Genomic DNA, 19,143 nt, shown 5'->3' with positions numbered 1-19,143 from the left:
CCCAGCAGAGCCAGATTCGAACCCAGGGCTGGCTGACTCCTGGTCCCGTGTTCTTCCTGCACAGGAGCTGGCTCAGGGGCGGCCAGGGGAAGGGGTTGCGTGGGGCAGTGTGGACCCCTGGCCCAGCCACAGAGGAAGTCCCCGTGGCCTTGTGAACAATTTTACCACATTCCTCTGGTTCCTCTTTATGGAGACTGGTAGTCCCAGACGTTGTTCAATTACGGATTTATGGCCACCGCCAGGGCCGGCCAGCACTCTCCTCTCCACGGCTGGAAGGCATTAGAGCTGCGAGAGGATGCAAACGGCTTTCCTGGCGACAGAGGCCCTGTGAGAACTTGAGCTCCAGCCCAGGGACAGGATTTTCCTGTTATTGGAGGGTCAGTTTCAGCACAGAAGGCAGGGGGGGGCGAAGGTGTGAGCAACCTGATACCCACAACACATGATTTCCATTGATTTTCTTAGCAGGACACCTGGGGACAAGGTTCCAGATTGTAGGGACCCCACTGGGATGGGGGCTTGTGGAAGAGCTGGGGGTCCGAGAGCTCCCAGAAGGAGAAGGGAATCCAGGTGGTAAAGAACGTGGGCTTTGGAGCTGGACAGAGGGGTTCGAGTCCCAGCTGCTCCACTTCCTCTCCTGAGAACCGTGGATTCTCCACCGCATCCCTCTAGGCCTCTGTGTTCTCACCCGTGAAGTGGGGATGACAGTGGTACCCGCTTCACAGAGCTGTTGCAATGATTAAACGAGATGATGTGATTCACGTTTGACACAGGGCTCCGCGTGAATCATCCTCATCAAATTAGATGTTCTCACCAGTGATAGAGGGAGGAAATGTGGACTCCTCAGTGGCTGCTGTGGGCTGGGCATGGGGCCGAGCCTTTGGCCTATACTGTCCCACGCAATCCTCACAACAGCCCATTTGAAAGATGAGGACGTGGAGGCTCAGAGAAGCGTGAGGCGGCCCGTTCCACCAAGAGCCTGGATTGAAGCCAGATGCATCTGGCCCTTCCAGTTACACCATGTGACCCAACCCCCGCCCCCCCCCCCCCCCCCCCGGACATTGGTGAGCGTGGCAGGTGGAGAGCGACCGTATCCAGAGCTGAAGACAAGAGAGGCAGTGTGAGTAAACCCGGATGAGCAGTCCGATCCTGGGCTGGATGCTGTGTGTCTCCACCTGGGCGCCCCGACAGGGAGGCAGGGAGCCCTGGTCTTGGGGGGCTCCCCAGAGTCTGAAAGGAATCATGAATCTCCGTCGGGTTGTCTCCTAAGGGCAGAGATAGCGGGAGTCAGAGTCCTGACTACCTGGGAGTGTGCTAGGCTCGCTGGGGAGGAATCCCAGCCCTGACCGCTCAGTACATCCGGGACAAGGCAGGCTGCTTCTCTGAGACGTGAATCAGGGGGTGTGCCAGCCAGAGATGTTATAGAGATTAAATAGGCGAACGCGAAAAAGGCTGTTGAAGTTTGGCTCCTCTGGACACAGACCCCGAGGCTCTGGGGCTTTGAGTGCGGGGGGTTTACTGGGATACAGTAAGGGAGACCCTTAGGATCAATACTTTGGGGGTAGGGAAACAAGCAGAATGAGGCAGAGAGAAGTTGGAGTGCGATTCAGTTTCCCCCAGGGTCTCAGCTGATCCCGTGGGAGCTCCAGAGCTGAGCTGGCTCTTACAGTCATGCTGCCTAGAGGCAAGGAGGCCAGGCCCGTATACCCCCATCACTGACCAGACCCTGGAAGGAGGTTTGACCTTGGACAAGGCAGCTCTCTCCAGCAAAGGGCAGTTGCTAGGTCCAGGGGCTCAGCTGGGAGCCGTCAGCCCTCGCAGCAGCTGGGGCGATGTCTAGGTGGCCACCATAGCAAAGAGACAGCAAAGAGCCACTTGACACCTGGGTGGGTACAAGCACATCGCTTGCCTTTTCCTCTGCCAGGGAGCCTACCATTAAGGCACCAAGGGCAGGCAGGGGTGAAAGGAGGCTGCCTTCCATGTGAGCAGGAAGCCGGGCTGGGGGAGAAGGTGTGATGGACGCCAAGAGGGAATTCTGCCCTGCCCGTGATGTTTCACGGGGCTGGGGTCTTAGGTGAGCCTGTTGTGTGCTGGTGGTGGCGGCAGGGAGGGTGTATGTGCCCTGAATTACACAGCTGGCAGCGTCTGGTCAAGTGAGGCATGAGGCGCTGCCCCCAGGATGGAGGAGAAATGGTCGTGCCATCCGAGCGGCCCCCGCCTCCCCTGTCACCCTGCAGGGCTGTGCCTTACAGCCGGCGCTCAACCCTGGAAAAAATTGACTGCCTGTTTCTGCCTGAGTGCTCGAGAGTTACAGGCTGCAAAGACGGGGGAGGAGGGGGGCCGAGGGCGGGTGGCTGCCTCCTCATCAGGATGGATTTTTCTGCTTCTCTGCTTGTAGGAAGAGCAGGAACAGGATACGGGAGGCTGCTCAAGGAGTAATCACTGTGCAGGCGAGGGCATGTCAGGGGCTGGCTCTGTGATGGAGGCAGGAGGGAGGGAGGGCGGTGAGGGCAGAGAGGGCGCTGGGAAGGTGGGGAAAGTGGAACCTGGGGTTCCCCCAGCTGTCTGCATGTGCGCCCTCCCACCATCCTTCCTTCCGCCTACCCCTCTTTCCTTCCTCCTTCCCATCCTTCCATCCACCTTTCCTTCTTTTCATCTTTCCATCTTTCCTCCCTCCCTCCCTCCCTCCCGTCTTCTCTCCTTCCCATCCATTTATCTGACCATACATCCTTTAACTTATGTACTTTCCAAGCCCACCCTTTCTCCATTCTTTCCCGGTACCCATTTGCTCTCATTTCTGGGGATCTGCCAAATGCCCAGCCTGGTATTGGACCCCGGTGATGACCACGTCAAAGACTTTCGAAGTCAGCAGAAAGAGGCTCTTACACTGGATGGGTCAGAGCTCTTTCGGGGGGGAATACCCAAGGTGTATCGGCAATGCCAGAGACACTTGAAGGGGTCAGAGAGGGCTTCCTGGAGGAGGAAGGATTTGAAGTCAGCCTCGAAGAAAGAACAGGATGAGGAAAGGGATGGAGGCACAGAGGAGCAGAAAGTGTCTGTGGCTTGGCAAGTACCTGTGTAGCCCGAGGCTGGGGTGCAGGGCGGTAAGAGGCAGGGGGTGGGAAATGGTTTAGCTGAGCCTGGAGAAGTGGGTTTGGTCTGGGTCATGAAAGGCCTTGAAAAATTTGGACATTACTCTGCATTAAGTGGGAGTCATTCTTGTCTAAGCAACGGAATCTCTTTCTCCATGAAATCTTATGCGGAATTTCAGACCACAAAAAAAAATGATAAAGGTAGAGCTGATCTGGCTAAAGCAGGGGAGGTTCCAGAACATTGCCCACTTAAACCTCACTCTTACTCCGCACCACGGAGCTGCCAGAAAGGCAGAGGACCTTGGGGTGCCATGGAACACAGTTTAAAAACCACAGGAAGGTTATGGGGCCCCTCGTCTGAACTTCAATGAGACCCACAAACTGCAGGTCCCACCTCTCGTGTGACCAAGAATCAGAGTTTGGCAGGGGGACAGTGAAGGCTGCATTTTCTCCAAGTGGGAATCAAGTCCCAGCTCCTTAGGGAGACACACAAGGTCCTCCAGAATGTTCTAACCCCCCAGGTTCATCACCGCCACTGTCAGCCCCCAATTTCCAGCCATACTCAACTGCATGTGGTTTCCAGAATGGGCGCGATCCAGCTTGCCTCTGCCTGGAGCTGCTCCCCACCGGGATCTTTGCCTGGCCTGCTCCCCACCCTCCAGTCTTGTCTGGGCCCCTGCTGACCTCCTGTGACCCGCTCTGAGAGCTGAGGTCGGGCGCCACCCTATACGTAGTCGGTGTTCAATATATGCTTGTTGAATGTACCGGAGGTACAAACCAAGACCCCCAACAAACCAAGAAAGACATGAATAACAATGGGGACCCACAAGTTCACAATAAACATCCGTCTTCATTTTCCAGTCTGAGCAAGTGCACGTGGAGTGAACTGGGAGGGGGCGAGGAAGAAGGGGGCTCCATCCCTGCACACAGTAGGTGCTCAGAAAGTGCTGACTGAGGGAGACAGAGAGCTCACCCACATCTCCAAGAGGTGCTAAAGAAGGATTTGGGGTCTGAGACAGTGGTCACTGGTGGTCTGAGAATGTCCCTCAAACCTCAGGCCCCCCTGCCCACTTTGCCTCACACATCGAGGAGGCTGGAGTAGGACATTCTCTGGATGTGTGCCCTCAATCCAACTGTTTGCATCATTGATTTACACGGCCCAGTTTGCATTTGCACTCCAACTCAATACTTTTTACGATGCAATTACTACTCAGAGATGAATTTTTTATGAGTTTCCTTTTAATGTCTCTGGGGCCCTTTATTCTTGAGGAAATCTCCTTGTGGAAAATGGCTAATTCTCTTAAAGGGGGAATTTAAAGCCCTCTAGTCCTCCCAGGTATCACCTAAATGGCACTCTTCCAGGCAGCCTTCCCTGGCCTCGATGCCTGGAGAGGAAGGGCCCCCTGAGGGATGGGCAGCAATGAAGGTTGGCGGTTAAGCGAACAAACTCTGGGGTCAGCATGACCTGGATTCAGATTCTCACTGCAACACTTAGTAACTCTGCAGCCTTGAGCAAATAAATAAACTTCTCTGAGCCCCAGGACTGTCATCTCATGAACAGGGATCCATAGCCACGAAGTTACCTCTCTTGGGCTTGCCTGGGGGACAGAATGGGATCTTGCATGCTAAGTGCCTGACACGGAGCTAGCACTCATGAAATATCTGCTGTTATTATTATCATACACCAGTACAAGGAGCAGCTGGCATCCATCCACTCAGATCAATTAACCTGCTTGTCCTCTGTAATTCATTGGGTGGGGAGGGGCAGAAAAGTGTAAGGGATCGCCCACCCCCTAGAGAGACACAAAGATCATCCTTGGAGTTTAGTGACCGTGAGCTTTGATATACAGGCAGATTTTCTTTCTTTCTCTTGCTTGTCCCAGTGTTGGCCACTTCTATCCGTTGCAACAGGGAAGGTGGACCAAGAGGAGGCAAGGAGGGGGCCCTTGTAGAGGTTAAGACAGCCTGCATTCAGACATGCCTCTGCTGCTTCCTAGAGTTTCCTAGACCTTGGCTGAGAGGTGTCTTCTTTCCTTTACAGATGTAGCACTTGAGGTCCAGAGAGGGGAGGGATGGCCCTGAGGACCCACTGCTCCTCTCAGTGCCGGAAAATCTGTGCCCATCTCTGCACAAAGGCAACTCCTATTCATCCTCAGTGTGCCAGCCCAGGTGCCCCATCTTCAGGGAAGCTTTCTCTGAATGCCCCATGGCAGCCAGGATTTCTCTTTCAGAATACTTACCAAACCACCACACTTGTAAAGGCTTTTTCTTTTTCTTTTCTCCTGGTGCCCCTTTCTTCCTCCTTTTCATCCTCCTCCCCTTCCCCCTTCCCCCTCCTCTTCTTCTTCTTCTTCCTCTCTCTCTCTCTCTCTCATCTCTCATGCATCTATCTGTCTATTCATCCATCTACCTTAAATTTCCCTGCCATTTTATTGAAAAAAAGTTACACATTCAAAAAAGCAAACGTTTACACAGCACAAAAGCTCTCTCACCTCCTTGTACCCTAGCACCCGAGCTTTATCCCTGAGGCATCCACTGTTCCTGGTTTCTTGTGGATTCTCTCAGAGACCTTTTTTGCAAGTACAAGTCTGTGAAAGCCCCGCCAAGGACTCCGTTCTTTACAAATGGACACACTGTAGTCACTACGGGAGCCCTGGCTTCTTTCACTTAGAGGTTGCTCTGTGTCACCATACAGATATCTGCTTCATTTAAAGGGCCACATGGTGCCCCATTCTAGGATGAGAATGAGCCAAACTAAATCTATTCATGGACCCTGCGGTTGTTCCCTAATTTTCGTCTGTCACTACCTTTTTGATGTCTGTCTCCCCGAATTGACTGTAGACTTTGTGGGGACAGAGAAGTTTTTGTGTGTTTTGTCTATTTCTGTATCTTCGGAGAACAGCATGGGGAGTCTGAAACATAGAAGGGAACAAACTCTGGGGTCAGCATAACTGTCAATAAACAGGCCTTGAATGGGTAGATGGAGGAAGGAAGGCAGGAACGAAGGCAGGCAGGCAGGCAGGCAGGCAGGCAGGAAGGAAGGGAGGAAGGGAGGATAGAGGGATGTATAGATGGACGGATAGACGGATAGAACCTGGACTAGGTCTCTGGTTCTCCTGCTCTCCTGTGGCCTCAGGGATCCAGCCCCTTGACCATCTCCCCCCGAGAGGACCCAGTGGGGAGTCCCTGTCTTCAGGCAGCTCCGATCTTGAAGATGAGCACACGCTGTCCTGCTGTGCCTCTCGTGAACGCGGGAGCAATAGCAGGCTTCCAACCAAAACTCTCCCTTGGACGCTCACAAACAGCAGTGACTTCCCAAGCCTGCCAGCGCTGGGTGGAGTTGCACCACGTTATGGAAACTTCTATTTCTGCTTTATAAAAACAAAGTAGGAAAGGAAAGCTGGCTCTGCTGGAGACCCATACTGGCCCCGTGAGTCATCTTTATCCAAGCAAGACGAGAAAACCCTCCCAAGACTGGGCCTCTCTCTGAGCCATCAGCCAACGAGATCACGCCCCCCACCCCCAGCATCCCACAGCCCTGTCCTCGAGGAGGTTGCAAACTCAGATGCCCCCAGGGGCCAGGCCAGAAACATACAATAAAAAGTGAGACCAGCACACAGCCAAAGGGAAAACACTTTTCTACACCAGGAATCTGGATTTTTATGTGAAAGCTCCCAATTTTTAAATTCTGGAAACCAATTCAGATATTTAAAAAAAATGCTATGTGGGCTACGCCAACCTGCAGAGGGCTGGCCTGAGCCGGCGAGCCACTGGCGTGAGCCTCTACTGGGTGCTCCTGCAGGAGAGTTGGCAACGCTCTGGGTACCATTGGGGTTTCTACGTTCCCTGCGGTCAGGGGCCCTCTCTGTGCATCTCTGTATCCCAGAGACCCTGCAGATGGGAAACAGAAGCAATTGTTGAGTGCTTTCTCTGCTTTTAATGACTGCATCGATTTCATAGATATGGATCAACCCCTCAGGGGTGTGCCACTCTAAGTGATAGGCATTTCCTTTGCACCTCTTTTCTCCCTGCTCTCTCTTCAGTTGGGACCCGGTGGTTATAAGCTCAGGCTCTAGTTTCAGATCGCCTGGGTTCAAATCCTGGCTCTGCCACTTACTAGTTGGGTGACCTCGGACAAGTGATTCCATTTTCTTTTGCCAAGTCTCAGTGTGCTCACTTGTGAAATGGGGGTCATTATAGTCTATGTCTCACTGTAAAAATTAAATGAACTGATATATGGGAAGCGTTTAGAACAGTGCCTGTCTCCTTGTTAAGCCCTTGATCCACGTAGCTATTAATAGTCACCCATTTGCCACAAGCTTGTTAAACATTCCTTTGTTGTTAAGCTTTGAGCGTGGCACTAAGGGTTCAGCTCTAAGCAAAGCAGGACCCACCTGGAGGAAGCCCGTCCCGTTAAATTCTCAAGGAAGCCCCATTTTATGAACGAGACAACTGAGGCTCAGAGAGGTGAAGCGACTTGCCTGAGGTCACACAGCTGGTCAGCGGCTGTGATGGGATTCTAATCAGGTATGTCTGTCCTTCCCTCCAGAGCAGATGCTTCTCCTGGGGGGAGGGGATGGGGAAGCCCCTTTCCCTGGTGGCTTCTCTTAACAAGCAAGGAGTTGGCCTCCACATCGTGGGAGACCCTTGAGATAGCTCTGACCATTTGCAAGCGGGCCTGAGAAGAGAAGGGCTGGCATGTGCTCATGGCCCCAAGCTCAGGTGCTCAGGTACTGCTGGCCCTTGTTCGTGGGCACCAGGCAAACATTAGCGGAAGCCTCTGACTTGTTTCCTCCTTTGGACCTGGGCACAGTACATCACTACTGTGCCCATTTATCCATTGTACCTGAGAACGACCACACGTCCATGGAGTCCACGACCAAGGGTCGTGGACCTTTCATCCCGGTGTGCCAGCCCTCGGAAGGGAGTGGCATCGCCCCCTTGCCATGAGTTGTGACATCTGGGCAACTCAGTGGACAACATTTACGGAGCATTTACTATGTGCCAGATGCTGTTCTAAGAGCTTTAGATTAACGGACTCATTTAATCTGCACTGTGACCCCCAGTGCAGTAGATACTGTGGTACTCCCATTTTACAGATGAGAACCCTGAGGCCCAAAGAGCAGAAGTAACTTGCTCGAGGTCACAATGGGAGTCATTGTTAGACACCAAAACACGAGGTCTCATGGGTCTCGGGAGGAAAGAGTGCTCTTCCTGCCCGGAGGCACCCTACCTGATGTGCAGGGGCACTCAGCTCCGTCCACTCACCCGACCAGCCACTTATGTACCACCCTGGTCAAGCAGCGCACCTGTGTGGAGACCCACTTCGAAGCTGCGGATCAGTATGGCAGTGCTCACCTCTCACAGGGATGAGGGCCAGAACACCTGCCTGCGTATAAACGTGAGGGGTGGGCAGAAGGTGTTGACCACTACACCCACTACCCCTGGTGCCCGTCAGGCTTGGCTCTGAGCCCGGGTCAACCTCGAGGCACGGCCAGCCACTCACCTTTGCCAAGGGCGTAGGCTGCTGTTATGTCAGAAGAACTAGACCACATTAATTAATTCAGGAAAGATAAGAAAGTCTGGTCTTTGCCCGTCTGCTACTATGTGACCTGGGGCATGTCCCTTCCCCTCTCTGGTCCCTCAGCATCTCCAGGGGCTTAAACTCCGTGACCTCTAGGAATCTTTTAGGCTCAAGCAATTGATGGAAAATTGCAAAGACCCCGGAGCATCTCCCTCGACTAGTCCTTCTTTGCTCCCTTGTCTGGAAAAGCCGGTGGCAAAAACGCCACTCTCTCCTGTCCATCCCTGGATCGAAGAAACCTCAGGGCTAGTTTTCTGTTTCCACAATTAACGCTGTTGTTGTTATTGTTATATTAGCTGCATTAACTGGACTGGAAGGGAAGAATGTGCTAAGTATTTTCTCTGCATTGTCTCTTGAGTCCTCGAAATAACCTGGGTACCGTGATGCCTTTCACTTAACAGACGGAGAAAGTAAAGCTCAGGGGGGTTAAGTCGCTCAAGGTCGTTCTCCGTGCCAGGTCGGGGAGAAGCTACAGTTTGAACCCCGGGAACTCCCAGGTCAGCATCTCGGCTCTCGGCCATGAGACGTCCTGCCCTGCGGGTCAGAAAGCGGATCCTCCTCCTTTTGCCCGAAAGCTCCCCTCACCTTGGCCACCCCGCATGGAAATATTCTGCATCCAGACAGCCAAGAAAAGAGAAGTAAGAAGGAGGGACGAAAAGAAAAATGAAGAACGCTTTGTTCCTTGAACCGTTCTGCATAAACACCGTCCCCGCCAGGTACATGACTTAACTGTGGAGGTGACCCCCGACCCCCATGGCTGCCCCTGGTCCCCTGGCAGCCAGGGGCTCACGTGATGCGCAGACAGCCCTGGTTGCTATTCAAGCATGTCCGTGTGAAGTGGCTCCATTGAGCATTGCTCCCTTGAGGGGGGCAGGCAGGGCCTGGAGTCAGCCTCGGACACGGCCCCTCACCCCGCACTGGAGGAGCCCCTGTCAGTGCCCGCTGCCCTTGCAAGGATGCTGGACGCTGGGCCTGCCTCTGTGCCCCTCGCCCAGGAGGCAGCCGCTCAGGCGAGATGAAACGGCTGACGCAGGGTGGCATCATCACGGGGCTTCTGCTCACCGGGGCTGAGGCTGACCTCCCGGCTTCACTCGTTCATTGATTCATTCATCCCTTTGTCCCATCACTCATTCATTCATTCATTTCATACTCATTGAGAAAGTATGATGTGCCTGCCACTCTTCTCAGTAGCTGGAATACAACAGTGAGCAAGATAGGTGATATCCTCGTGGACTCTCCAGTCTAGCAGGGTAAATAGCCATTAAACAATTAAATACCTTATTAATTATTCAATTGCAGTTGTGCTAAGTTTCAGAAAGAAGGAGTAAGCATACAGTCACATAGAAAAGGGGCCCAGCCTTGTCAGACAGCCAATTACCAAAATATAGCGCGCTCTCTCTCCCCTTCTCTCTCTCTCTCTCTCTCTCTCTGTATCGCAAAGCAGATATTTGCAAGCACTTAGAATCCTACAGGCCTAAAAACATCAGGCATTGGAAGAAACATCAAAGATTATCCCAGTCTTCATGGCAAAAGGCCATGGAGTGATGTGGTCTAGGGCTCAGACCTTTGAGCTGGATTTCTGGATTAGAAACCAGCTCTGCTGTCCACTGTAGATGCTGGTACAAGTTCCTGAAGCAACTTCCCTTGGAAGAATGAGGACTAACAGAGTCCTAGAGCTACGGGAGCAGATTAAATGTGATGGTACATGTGAACAGCTTGGCATGTGCCAGCCCAGAGCAGCAAGTGGTTCACGTCCCCCTCTATGATGGTTTCTCTCCGTTGAGAGGAGGGGAACCACATGCCCCAAGGCCACTCACCAAGAGTCTGCACTTGAACCCCGGTCTCCCAACTGCCATTGCAGTGCTCTGTCCCAGCACAGATGAACTTTGGATGCCCCATGGAGAGCTACCCTTCTCCTGCCGTTCACCAGCCTGTCATAAATGTACCAGAAAATAAGCCCAAGATCAAGTCCTGAGACCCACGTACCCTGGGTGGCTGCACGACCCTCTTCCTGGGCACCCTGGCTGGTGGGAGGGGGCAGAGGAGAAAGCATCCAACACAGCATTGCCGTGGCGGGAATGGTAACTTCTCCTAATTATTTCCCAGCTCCTGGATTCATTAACGAGCCTGATATTAATGCAGATGGTTGCATTTATCCCCATCTGTCCCAGATTCGTCCCTGAGACACTGGCGACGCTAACGTGGGGGCTTCAGCTACGAAGGCTCACCGGTCAAAGCTGTTGCTCGGAAGGAGGAGGGGCCCTGGCAATTTCTGTTTCAGAATGAGGAACCCAGACACACCACCCCCAAGCCTCCAGACCCCCAAACCAGGCAGCCCACGGCCCACGGGCAGATAAGCTTCCACCCTGGCCTCAGAATCAGAGAAATTCCTTTTAAATGACTCTGCAGACCTCCCCACCCACTGAGCTCCCCTCTTTGGTTAACAGATGGGCTCGGCTAACCATTCCCAGCTTTCCGATAAAGCGGTGTCAGGCAGTGAGGCCCCCTCAGAAAGGCATGCTTGGATAATAAATTCCAAGGCACCCCCGCCATCTGCAGGCTGCCAATCACGGGGGCGCGGGGCACACCAGGGCTCCCAGCCTGCTGCTGCAAAGGAGCTGGGGTGGGACCTCAGCGGGTGGGGCTGCAGCCCACCCCTGCCCACACTTACCTGCCCCTGCTGCCCTGTCCTGCTCAGCCTGTGACCTGTCCCAGCTGAAGCGGGCCAGGACCATTACTGCCGAGCCCCCTCCGTCTATTCACACGAGACCCAGCGTGCAGGCAGCGCTTGGATTCAGTGCCATGATCATGAGCCTCAAAGGCAGAGTCGGAGCTGCTGCCTGCCACATTTTGGCTCGGCAACATTCCACTGCTTAATCTCAGGCGAGCCTTCCCCGTCAGAGCCTTGGTTTCTCCATCTATAAAGTGGGAGTTAAAGACATTCCCTCTCTCATAGATTCCATTTAAGGGTGTAAACAAAATGCACGACACAATCTCTGGTCCACGGTTGTAAGTGGTATGGTGGTGTCATAATTTAGAAAGCCATTTAGCCTGAAAAATAAACTTTCTATGATTCTGCTTCATATGATTCTTATGTTGCAGATGTGATAGTAGGTATGCAATGTCTTAACCTGGTACACAGTAGGCATTCATGAAGTGTTATCTGCCTCTGTTGAATCTCCAGTTTGTTCATTCATTCATTTATTAATATAAGAGGCATTCACTAAACACTATGCCAGCCTCTGTTAGGCCTGGAGAAACAAAAAACAAAACACGTGGTTTCTACCTTCAAGTCACTCATGGTCTAGGGGGCTGACGGAGCAGTCCCTACAAAGGTACAGGTTCTGAAGGTCTCAGAGGTTTGCCATCTGTCTGGAAAGAGGCCAGGCTTCCCAGATGAGCCCTCCCCATAATAATAGAGGATATTTGTACCATATTGCTTGAGCGCTTTCTGATTGCTGAGGTTTCCTGAGGCCAGGGATGCAAAATGAGCAGTATGTGTGCTGTTGAATCCCATACTGGGCCAAGACAGACATCACTAACTGAGCACCATTCTCTTTTGCATTGAGCCTGGGAAAGATTCCTTGCTCCTAGCAGTCACAGGCAATTGATTGAAACTGGCACTCAAGTTTTAAACAAACATCATCCCAGACTTAGATTAGGGATCAGCTATGTCCAGCTATGTGAGCTACATCTGGCCTTCCACTTCTTTTTGTTAATAAAGTTTTATTAGGACACAGCCATGCTCATTCACTTACATATTATCTGTGACTATTTTTGCACCACAAGGGCAGAGCTGAGCAGTTGTAGCAGAGACCAAATGGCTTGCAAAGCCCAAAGTATTTACTCTCTGGCCCTTTACAGGAAAATTCTTTGCTGCAGGGGTTTACTATAAGGAAGTAAGCAGGATTGTTAGCGTTGAACTGCGATTGTTAGCACCTCACCAAGTCCTGTCCACTCTAATACTCACATCTGCTTGCTATAAACGCCCGTGATTCTCTGCTTCTGAGTGTTGTCCTGGCCTTGGCAGCCTGCACGGCCTAACAGAGGGCAGGCTCGAGGTGCCAGTGAGTTAATGTCCCTGAATGGAGGTAGGGTTGAGGTGGGTAAATGCCCCAGTCCCCTGAGCCCCAAGGCCACCACTGCATGTGGCAGAATTTCATGCTAAACCGTCAGAGAAGGGGTTTCTATCCCTTGCCCTGGCTTCCCAGTGGCCGTGTCTGCACAAGGTTCTATTAGCTAAACTCTTAGCCTTGTCTCCAAAAGTACGTTCCCACCCTGAAATGCCCTACTTCCCTGCCCAGGGCAGACATCATTAATCAATCACAGCCTGACTTTCTCTTTGCATCTTTTCCGGTAAAGCACGCCAGACAGATGCTGTCGACAGATGGGAACTGGTACACCAGATTGAATGCATTATACGGGGGAATGCCCATGATATAAAGCTGAGTGGAAGGAAGCACAATGGTAAGTACGACATAAAATAGTTCTTCAAAAGAGAAACTAAGCGTGCCAGTGCAAATGCTTAATGTAGGAAAGTGATATCTCATAGATGTGTGTGCTTGTGGGGGGCAGGATTGCAATGTTCTTTTTCTCTTTTGTGTTGCCTCTACACTGAGTATCTACTCATTTGATGCATGTGTTCATTGAGCACCTATTGTGTGCCAGTCCTGTGTTAGGGGCGCAGGGACGATCAAGACTAATGTGTAATTGCTTAATTGAAAAGACAATTACAATGCAATGTGATAAGGTAGGGACAGGACCCGTTGGGGCATGCTCAGATTAGATCTCAGTGCACCTGTGCTTCTTTTCCATGATGCGCATCGCAGTTAGGATGCTGTAGTTGCTTGTGAGATTAAGCGCTGAATCTCCCTCCCAGAAATCTCCCTTTCTATCTCTCTCTCTTCCTCTTAGACTACAGACTCTGTGAGGGCAGATACTGCATCTTTTTGTTTCCTGCCACATCCCCAGTGCCTAGAATAGTGCCTGGCATAGGGCATGGGCTCAATCAATATTTCATTAGGAAGCAGATCCATTTACTAGAAAGTGGGAGTTGGGCATGGGGTCTAGACTGTGATAAGAGATAAAGGTGGAGGACTGACTTGTAAACTACACAAAAGAGTTTTCACTTTGTTCTGAAGGTAGTAAGGCACCTGCTGAAGGTTTTCAATGTAATCAGACAAAAGAAAAACAAACAAAACAGTTTAGTCTTTGCAGATCAACACAAGAATGAACTACCCATGCTAGTATCCAATTATTAGCTAATCTGTTCTGAACAGGGTTTAATTTTCAGTTCACACATAGGCTCTGGTCCCTGAGAGCTTTAGCTAAAAGCACAGGAACTGACAACACAGACTCGAAATATTGATGGACAGATTTGTACCCCTGGAGTGTCGATATGTAACATGTGATTTGTCCTTAAGCTGTCGGGTCACCCTGATTACTCTTCGTGAAGTGTTTCCTACCCACTGAGGCAGAGAAGGGTTTCCAAGGCAGGCAGCGGAGAGGGAAACAAAAGGTACCACTTTCCGCCTGTGATGCCCAGGTTCCTGGACCACTTGGAGCCTCAATTTCCTCCTCAGTAAAATGGGGTCAATGAGGATGATTCCCGCAGAGTGGTTGTGAGGAGGAAGTGGCTTGACGCATTCTGAGAACTCACCAGCAAAGGCTGCACTGGTGATGATGAGGATGACGATGATGATGGGATACTGGAGCTGGTAGAGGTCCAGGTTTGCAGGGAAGGAGGGAAACTGAGGCCCAGAATGGGAAGTGGCTGGCTCAGGGTCACACAGGGAATCACTAGCAGAGCTGGAATCCCAGGGAAGTTCTCAAGAACCAATTCACATACTCTTTCCTCTGGGACTACAGTTCCCAAATTGTGAGCCGGGGCACCCTGGGGCACCACAGCAGCCTCCCAGGAAAGCTGCAAGATATTTTTAATTGTCAAGGTCATCCTAGCAATACTTGGCATCTCTCAAATGTCACATGAACTACTAGCTTGAGGTCATTCCCAGTTCCAGCATTAGAGCAAACCACATTCTTTTTGATGATGTCATATCTTTGTGACCCTGGGTTTTCGGTGGTTGCTGTGATAAAAAGCAAGGTCTGTGCCAAAATCAACGTAGAACGGGAAACGAGGGTGGCAGAGTCCAATCTGATTCCAAGGTTTCAGAAGCTGTGCAGAGCCCAACAGGCATATACACTTCGATAGTAAGTAACTGTTTATTTAAGACTGAAATAAAAATATTCTTCTTCTATCAACTTACGTGAATTATTTTTTCAAACTGCTACTAAGTCGTTAGGACATCCATGTTCATTAAGTTTGCACCTAAATACCTAATAAACAGAACCACGAGGGATTTCTTTTGGTGAAACAATGCTGGAACACTCAGGCTGCTGTGAACCCAGAAAGTTTAAGAACCTCTGCTCCATGAGAGGAGGCTCCAGGATTGTAGGGAAGGAGGCAGGCAGCTCTGAGCCTCCATCCAGGACTGAGGCATGAGGGAGGGAGGTTAATACCTTGCAAACAAGGCAAAGCAGGAACAGGAAACCTGATCTCTCAGCTGCTGCCAAGCCATTGTTTATTTAGAACCAGTGGTGTGAGTACATTGGAAACTGTGTCCTCCCAGTTCCCCAGCAAGACGGACTACTCACTCATTCCGTGAACACATACCCAGTGTTTACTCTGTGTCAGACACTGTGCTGATGCAGTGATAAATAAGGTATAGTCTCTGTCTTCAAAGGTAGGAGAGGGAAGAGAGGAGGAAGGATGAGAGGCAGGAAGGAAGATGGCACTATTTTTATTTTTACAAATAAAGCTCTGTGAAACAGTTTCAGAGAGGTTAGGTAAGTGACCCAGAGTCACACAGCATCAAGATGTTAGATCATGACTCACTGCCAAGACAATGACCTATACCCCTGTGTGTGGGCATTCACGGTCTACTATGAGAGCTCAAATGCTGGCATGCAAAATAATATTTGGAGACAGGATTTGACACCACTTAAGAAGGGTATGAACAGTATGGTACTGGCACAAGGACTGAAATATCAATCGATGGAATAGAATTGAGAGTCCAGAAATCAACATCGATGGTCAATTTTTTTCTGAGAAAGGTGCCAAGAGAACTAAATGGGGGGAAATAGTCTTTTCAACAAAGGATGCTGGGGACAAATGGATATCTACATGCAGAAGACTAAAACAACTCAAAATAGATCACAGACCTAAATGTAAGACTCGAAATTATAAAACTCCTAGGAGAAAATATAGGAGTAAGTCTTCATGACCCTGGGTTAGGCAGTGGCTGCTGAGATATGATACCAAAAGCACAAGAGACAAAATTAAAAACAGACAAATTGGACTTCATCAAAATAAGAAATTTTATTCTGCAAATGATATTATCAAGAAAGATGGTGATGGATGTTAACCAGACATATTGTGGTGATCATTTCACAATGTATACAAATATTGAACCATTATGTTGTGCACCTGAAACTAATATAATGCTATACGTCAACGATACCTCAAAAAAAAAAAATGCAACAAAATAATAAAGTGAAAGGATAATCCACAGAGGGAAGAAATTTGTTGCAAATCATATGTCTAATAAGGAATTTGTATCTAGAATATGTAAAAATGTTTAAAACTCATTGAGAAAAAGACAATCCAATTGAAAAATGAGCAGAAGATTTGAATAGGCATTTTCCCAAAGAACATATCCAAATGGCCAGTAAGAACGTGAAAAGATACTCAGCATTATTAGTCAGTAGGAAATTAGAAATCAAAACCATTAAGATGGCTGTAATCAAAGAGACAGACAATAAGAAGTACCAGTGAGGATGTGGAGAATTGGAACCCTCATACACTGCTGGTGGGAATGTAAAACGGCACAACCCTTTGTAAAGCAGTCTGGCATTTCCTCAGAATGTCAACCATAACCTTACGACATGACCCAGCAATTCCACTTCTAGGAATCTACCTAACAGAAATGACAACATATATCCATCTCAAAGCTTGGACGTGAATGTTCATAGCAGCACTATTCACAGTAGCCAAAAGATGGAAACAACTCACACGTCCCTCAACTGATGAATGGATAAACAAAATGGGGTCTATCCATAGAATGGAATATTGTTTAATGATAAAAAGGAACGGGTTACACTAATGAACGAGTGAAATGGCATCTCCTACTGAATGTCCTTAACAATCATATAAAGTTAACACATGACCACCATTTTGACAATGGGGAAATTGAGGCATAAAGAGGCTAGAAGACGTACCCAAGGGCCTGAAGGTGAGACTTCTAGGAGTCAGCACTGACAAAGGTAAGTTGGCTAGGTGCTCGATTCTTAGAGGGTCCCCAACTCACTGGCCATTCATTCATTCTCATTCCCTCGTTTAATTTAATACTATTTATTGGGTTCTTTTGGAGCTGCTGCTGCGGTCTTGCTCATGTCTCCTTGGCTTGACCTTTCCAGGGCATTCCAGGCCAACTTCCAACTGCCAGCACGTGTGTCTCTCTGCTCAAGGGTTTCTTTGGGCACTGAGGCTTTCTCTGCCCATGAACATGGGGGACGTGAAATTAACGAGCTCTCCTCCCCCACCCCCACCTTCACACCACAATGCGGGAGTTGATGTACAAATACCTTAGCTCTCTTCTTCACCCAGTGCCACACTGTCTCCCAGAGGTCTCTGGCGGGGTTGGGCTCCAGTGGCCCATGGTGGTAACCCCACTGTGGTGTCCTCTCCATTCTGTCCGATTTCCCCACTCCTGTACAGGTGCCTCCTGGGATCACCCACGTGCACTGAAGTCCTTGTCTCAGGGCCTGTTTCTGGAGGAGCTCAAACTCAGATGGGCACCTCCTCCGTGCCAGGCACTAGGTACCAACACAGGTTGGTGAGCAAACTGGTGAGGTTTGGTCCTCTTAGGGCACTCAGGCTCAGGAGCCAGCAAACCGGCAATGATGACACACGATGGTATATAGAAGTGCTGGTTCCTGATGTCCCATTGCCTTGGAACTAGCATCTTCTTCCTTCTCCTCTTCTCAGCCCAGAACCTGACATCCCACTGAACACCAAAATTCCCCATGGCAGCCCTACCTGTGCCTTTTGGCAACTTGGCCAGGAGTAAGGCAGTAGTTACCCTGTCTGACAGGTGCTGTTGCAGAAACCAGGGCACTACCCAGGACCCAACTGGGCAGGGCGTGGGTGGGAAGTAGAGACAAGAGTTTTCCTCCCTCCATCCTGCTCGCACCTTCTGTTCCCCACACCCCAGCTCCAGCCTAAAGCAATTAAGTCGTTTGCTGCTGGGACCTGGAGGTGGCAGTAACATATAATCACAAACATAAACAGTTTTATATGGTAATTATGAATTCTGCCTATTTTTTTTTTTTTATCAGTGCAACCCAGACCGAAGATTATTTTCTGCTTGATATAATTCTAATTTTGACCCATCCTCCCCTCACCTCCACCCAACTTCAGAAGGATTAAGATGGGGCTACAGCTGATAATTTGGCGTATGACAGAATCAAGGCCTCTGTTTGCAGGTCTTGTACTACATGGATTGGACTGTAGTGGATTTGCTGCAGACACTCCATCCTGCGTTGGGTTAAATATCCAAACGGTAACACCCACCATTCCATGGCTGGGCCCAGCCTACACAGCCGTCACGTCTTGTCTGGGTTTCAGCAATATTTTCTCCACTGGTCTCCTGGACTCCAGCATCTTTCCTTTGGCTGGGACCAAATTATTCTTTTCAAAACCATGAATCTTTCTGCCTAACTGCTCTTCTCCAGGTGTCCAATGTCTTGCTAAATGGCACCACTGACATCCCAAGGCATCAGCTAAAATCCCAGGAGTCTTTGTGTATTCCAGACTCGGTCTCATCCCTTCTACTTCCCAAATATCCCCTCCCACAGATATCCACAGTTCTCCATCTACTCCACTATAACCTGGTTCCAAGTCATCTTCTCTCACCTGGGTAGCTGAAGACCCTTCCCCACTGGCTGCCCAGCTTCCTTTTTGGTCTGCCCTCTTCTCTCCCTTCCTCCGCCCCCCACTCATAATCTGCTCTTCACGCAGCAGCCAGAGTGAACTTTGAAGACATAAATCAAGTCATGCAATGCCCTTTCATTGCACTTAGAAAAAAATATCCAAACTCCTTGCTAGGAGCCTGCATGCCTGGCCTCTGCCTCCGTCCCCACCTCTCATCCTATACCAGTCTCACCTTCACACGCTGTGCTCCAGGCATGCGAGCCTGGCTTCTATTTCTCAGGCAAGATAAGCCCCTTTCAGCCTAGGGTCTTTGCCTTTGCTGCTCCCCGCCTCCAGCACTGTTCCCACCTGTCTTGACAGAGGAAGCATCTACTTCTCATTTATGTCTTAGCCAGACTTAGTCAGGCTTTCTTTGACCACCGTCGCCCAAGCAAAGTCTTTCCCTGCTCATCCCACCGCAGCATTCTGTGTTAGTTTCT

General features: G+C 50.3%; 1 long non-coding RNA gene across 8 annotated transcripts in view; it reads left to right on the top strand.

The window, feature by feature from the left end:
* Positions 1-19,143, top strand: part of LOC137776261 (uncharacterized) — a 370,431-nt gene that overhangs the window by 206,079 nt on the left and 145,209 nt on the right. For 7 of the 8 annotated variants that reach the window (XR_011076182.1, XR_011076184.1, XR_011076183.1 and 4 more), the window contains exons 5-6: positions 9,075-9,389; positions 13,036-13,140. This is a non-coding gene — a long non-coding RNA (uncharacterized lncRNA). The remainder of the gene's footprint in view (positions 1-9,074; positions 9,390-13,035; positions 13,141-19,143) is intronic. The other variant, XR_011076189.1, reaches the window with a different exon arrangement.

This window comes from Eschrichtius robustus, chromosome 14, assembly GCF_028021215.1.
Source record: "Eschrichtius robustus isolate mEscRob2 chromosome 14, mEscRob2.pri, whole genome shotgun sequence".
Classification (NCBI taxonomy): domain Eukaryota; kingdom Metazoa; phylum Chordata; class Mammalia; order Artiodactyla; family Eschrichtiidae; genus Eschrichtius; species Eschrichtius robustus.
The sequence above is the reverse complement of the archived record's forward strand: the minus strand, read 5'-3'. Positions and strand labels throughout refer to the sequence as shown.